The sequence below is a fragment of the Octopus bimaculoides genome, chromosome 5 (genome assembly GCF_001194135.2).
Source record: "Octopus bimaculoides isolate UCB-OBI-ISO-001 chromosome 5, ASM119413v2, whole genome shotgun sequence".
NCBI classification, from domain to species: domain Eukaryota; kingdom Metazoa; phylum Mollusca; class Cephalopoda; order Octopoda; family Octopodidae; genus Octopus; species Octopus bimaculoides.
Window position 1 is genome coordinate 60,834,122 of NC_068985.1, and position 5,826 is coordinate 60,839,947.

The 5,826-nt window shown below is 31.8% G+C and overlaps 1 protein-coding gene across 6 annotated transcripts in view; it reads right to left on the minus strand.

Moving 5' to 3' along the window:
- Nucleotides 1-5,826, minus strand: part of LOC106869304 (pleckstrin homology-like domain family B member 1) — a 462,567-nt gene that overhangs the window by 59,231 nt on the left and 397,510 nt on the right. The gene's annotated exons all lie outside the window — the stretch shown is intronic.

Consider the following 5,826-nt stretch of genomic DNA (forward strand, 5'->3'; position numbering starts at 1 on the left):
ATTTATAAGCCCTAAAATTCACTCCATAATTGCCCACGGGCATATGGCGTAGTGGTTAAGAGCACTGGCTACTAACCCCAAGATTCCGAGTTTGATTTCAGGCAGTGACATGAATAATAAAAATAATAACATTGAAAAATACCTTAGGAATGAGAACCCAGGTTCAAAATTTCCCCAAGATACCTGATGAAGGCTGGAGGGTATATCAGTCAAAACGTTGTGTTAACAACAAACAAGATGAGGACAAATATCCGTCAAATGTAAATAATGTGAAACCTGAGCTGTTAATAATAAAGTCGAATGCTTTCCAACCAAGTATCAAAGCTTATAATGTGTAGGAAGAGACCCTGTGGCACCTCTGACAACAAGCTGCCGTCTGCTCTCATAGAATCAACCAGAGCAAACAAGATCAAGTGCTCAGAGAAGTAAAATAGTAATAATAATAATCCTTTCTACTATAGGCATAAGGCCTGAAATTTTTTTGGTGGGGTGAAGACTAGTCAATTACATCGACACCGTGGCTCAACTGGTATTTATTTTATTGACCCTGAAGGGATGAAAGGCAAAGTTGACCTTCGCAGAATTTGAATTCAGAATGTAAAGATAGGTGAAGTACCACAAAGCAATTTACCCAGTGTGCTAATGATTTTGCCAGCTATCTACCTTAAATAATAATAATAATGGTTTCAAATTTTGGTACAAAGCCAGCAATTTTGGGAAGTAAGTCAATTACACCAACCCCAGTGCTTGACTGGTATTTCATTTTATGGACCTAAGAGTGATAGTAATGAAAGGCAAAGTTGATCTTAACAGGATTTGAACTCAGAACATAAAGAGCTGGAAAAAATACTGCAAAATAAAATAGGTAGGTTCACAAGCATAATATATATAATATAATGCAAGTATCATATAATATTAAAAATGTAATAGTGTAAACATAAATGATAAACAAAACAACTTGAGACAAATGACAAAATTATATATAGATACATACATATACATTTACACATACATATTATTTAACATATTTAAACAAAAAATAAAACCATCATGTATTACAATGCTTACTTTAATACAAGGAATTACCCCAAGTTTTAAGATTAAAATATGAAAAATATTGTCAACATAATATCCAAGAGTTTTAGAGTTTTCTTTTATTACCAAAATAAAAAAAAAACTAACAAAAAGAAAATTAAAGAAATTGAAAATGTGAATTCTGAATTTATCAGATGTCAATTTGATTATATCTACTGATAGGAACAACAATGGCCGATAAAGGTTTAAATGAAGCGTTATTTAAAGAAACTAAGTTTTGCTGGAATGGTTAGACAGAACAGTGAGTGAGTGAGAGGAAGAGAGAGAGAGAGAGAGAGAGAGAGAGAGAGAGAGAGAGAGATAGTGTTAGAATTTATAAATGGTTAGGAGGCAAACCCATGGTAGACAAAAGCATTGAATGCAGCTGTTATTTATTTCAGATAAGATTCAATGTTGTGCTTTTATTTCAATTAATCTAGCAAAATGCAACAAGTAAACAACCCAACTGTTTGATTATTAATTAACAGAACAGTCTTAATTAGTAGAATTAACAAATGACATGTTTTGCAAGCAATTAGGGATGTGCCAAAGTAATGTTTTTAGGGCAATATTAAGAGGGAAATAAATTTGTTAGGTAACAACCACTGCAATAACAAACATTTTATTGGCAATGTTTAAATCGAAAGTTTCTTTGAAATGTTATCAGATCATGCAGCAGTTATTGAATATAAACTGCTGAAGAAATAGCACTGGAAACAGAAAATTGGTCACTTGACTAAGATTACAAGCAATAAGATGACAGTTTCTGCATAACAAAGTTCTTTATGTATGGAGCAAAAAATTTCTGAATGAGATCTGTGGAATGAATTGTACTGTGTGGAAAGATAACTTAGTTTATTGAGAAACAGTGACCATATGAAATAATGGTTTTAAATTCAAGCATAAGATTACATCCTTTCAGAGAAGGGGGTTAGTTAATGCCATAAATTCCTGTACTTGAGCAGTGCTTTATTATACTGATCCCAAAAAATGAAAGGTAAAATCAACCCACCCTAGTAGGATTTGAACTCAGAATCTAAAGTGCTGGAACAAATACCACAATGCAGTTTTTCTGATGCTCTAACTATTCTGCTAGCTCATCTAACAACAACAATGATAATGCATTCTACTATAGGTACAAGGCTTGAAATTTTTACGGAGAGAACTGGTTGATTACATCAACCACAGTGCTCAACTGGTACTTATTTTACTGAACCTGAAGGGATGAAAGGCACAGTCGACCTTGGCAGAATTTGAACTCAGAACATAAAGCCAGAAGAAATACCACTAAGCATTTTGTCTGATGTGTTAATGATTCTGGTAGCTTGCCACTTTAATAATGGTTTCAAACTTTGCCACAAGGGCAGCCATTTTTTGGAGGAGGGGATGAGTTGATTACATTGATCTCAGTGTTTCACTGGTACATAATTTATCAACCCTGAAAGATCGAAAAGCAAAGTTGACCCTGGCGGAATTTGAATTCAGAACATGAAAACAGACAAAATACTGTTAAGCATTTTGCCCAGTGTGCTAACAATTCTGCCAGTTTACCACCTAATAATAATAATAATGATAAGAATACACAAATATACCATGGTTTTAGCAGTTCTATAAACTGGGTGTGATAAACTACGTATCAGATTTAAAATCTAGGATTAACATGACCAACGTAACTCTTGAAGATGGTGCTCCAGCATGGTTGCAGTCCAATGACTTAAACCAGTGTGTGTGCATGTGTGTGTGTGTGCGAGAGAGAGAGAGAGAAAGAGAGTATGTGTGCATAGAACTATATATTTACATGACGATGATGATGATTTACAAATTTGTTAAATATCTTTAACTTGCTGTCAACAAGATGAAAAGCAACAGCTAAAAATGTCTGATTTAAAGAGAATTACCATTATTTGTTAATCTATAATGATGCACCAGACTCCAGTGCAGTAATGCAACCAGGTGTTGTATTCCTTCTCCTTTTCATCATCAATCATTTTATTTGATTGAGACTATCTCAGGAGGAATTTAAAAACTAGGAAATGGTTTCTGAATTTTCATTTTGAAATCAGTTTCCAATATACCTGATATAATCAATTCATATTTGAGTTCTAAAACAAAAGTTTTTATTGAATAGAGAGACAAAACATCATCCAACTTTCAACTGTAAATACATAATAGAATAAGAATATTCCATATTTAGCTATTACTGTTGTAAATGAGTAACATGTGGCAGCTCAAAGACAAACAGATCGCTGCACAAAAATGGATAATGAAATTCTTCTTGGAGTAGAACCAATAAATACTTATTCTTTCAGCAGAGGCCTTGTAGTATTAAACTGGTTGTTCTTAAAACTAAGAAAGCAGAGTCTCTGGTCTGAGTGCTTGAAACGTTGATGATCTTAGATAGAATAAACTTTAACAGAAACTATTTCTTATACAATCCTTTGATATTTACTGAGATTTCAGGAAAATATTTATCCTTCTGAAACATTTAGAAATACCATGAGAGTCAGGAAGTTAACTGGTAATGAATATCTGATTCAATAAGTATAGTTCTGATTACATAATACTTCATTTAACTAAATTACCTGATCTTACATTTTATATAGAAATATATAATAATGTACATACAATTTAACACATAGAAAACATTATATCACTTACATTTCTGACTGGTAAGATTTTCTACAAGGCTTCAAAACTATCAAATAAATTTGCTGAGTGGTAATAAAATGTAAATATATCCTAGTTTCCAAAGATTATAACTAAGATAAAGAATGTACCCTGGCCAATACTACAGATAAAATCATGCCACCAGAATTACAGGATTCTAATCCTACAGTAACTATTTTTTTACTTACTTGGATAACAAAGAAGCTGAATGGCAGGAAAAGTATTCACAAAGCAAAAGTTTAATTCAAGAAATTATTGCAAGCAAGGCAGCTAGCTAAAATGTTGGAAAACCTGAGTATGGTGTGTGTGTGTGTGTGTGTGTGTGTGTGTGTGTGTGTGTGTATATAAAGTATGGGGGTTTAGTTCACAGGTGATCTAAGCGATTAGGTACGCTAGGTAAGTGCTATAATGGATTACTGGGGCTCCAAGGTTATAGCTGAGATGGTAGTTATGGAGCCATTGCAATTTATACAAAGTAAATTGGAAATATATATGTGTGTGTGTATTATATATATAACGCAAACTGACACAAACACATATATGTACAGTTTAAAAAGGCCTGAAACTCTAGAGATCATATGAGAGGAAATGACTTATTGTTGTGATGCCTTTTACAAATATATTTGTATATGAAGAAGACAAAACCAAAGACACAGTGAGGTGCTAATTCAAGAAATAGTAACACAAACGGTAATTTCTAGAATACAAGTCTTCATAACAATATGTTAACATACACAAAGGTAATGATATCAAGAATCTATTACATGTTTAGAACAATGCAATCAAGTAACTAAGTACAATAAATAATAGTTTCACATATGATAAAGCTGTGAAACCACATATAAACCAGTGACATAGGACAAGGCATTGATATCACATATGTAAAAACAATGATATAAGATATATCAAGGTAATTATTATAAAATAAGGAATGATTAATTAAGCATATTAAAGGCAGTGGATGTTTGTTACATTAACTGTAATTGAAGCCATCTCTAGTAAAATAATTGATACTGCGTGAAGTAGAATTTCTAGCACTAAATTTAATAATCTAAGTGTAGACTATAGTGGAGCTAATTTGTTGAATATTAATTAAAAGAAAATGAAATTATATAAAAAATCATATGTAGAACAAGGAGGAAGCAGGTTAATTTTGAATTTATGAATGGTAGTAATTACCAATTCTTAAAATTAATGGATCACATTAATAAATGACTTTATGAACACAATACATAAAATACAAATCTAAAATTTGCAGTTTCTGACTGTGTTGACATAATAATTAACTCTATATCTTAAGTTGATAAGTTGGAATATTATCAAGGTTTGTTGAAATAGTCTCAAGTCAAATTTACATCAGTCTAAGTGTAGCCAGTAGAGGTCTAAATAGTTCAGGTAATTAATTAAATAAGGTATCAAACATAATGTAAATGAAAATATTAAAACGTATCTCTCTATAGTCAGAGGTACTCTCATCTTAATATAATAATGTACATATTACAGTAGTGTTAATTCTAATCTTAATGTAATAATTGAATACTAACAAATTACTGTTATGTTAATTCTAATCTTCAAGTAATAATTTGATACAAAGATATTGCAGTGACATGAACTTGTGCTGATATGAGCTGAGATAGTAGGCAAGGGGTGGAGAACGGAGATGATGAGTTCCTCCTTTACTTGCCGGAAGCAAATATTGCCAAAGCACCAGTCATGAAAAAAATGAATGAAAAAAGAAAATGGTCTCCACATGAAGTAAAATGTTCTTTCTGCTTCATTCTCGATCTTTTAAAAAAGATCTTTGAGCAATGTTCTTGTTGCTTAAGGGTAAAGACCAGTTTTCTTTTGGTTTGCCTAATTCTTGCTACAGAACTTAACATTAATGTAATCATTTAATACTAACTAATTACACTGATATTAATTAAATCAATGTTTACATACTGACTTAACCATAACGTAACAGTTTAGTACTAATTACAGTGATACTGGCTGATTCCCCTTTCAATTTATTACAATGATGCAGACAGTCAAGTTACAATTCAATAAAACAAAAACAAAAAAGAGATATATTTGTGCATGATGGGG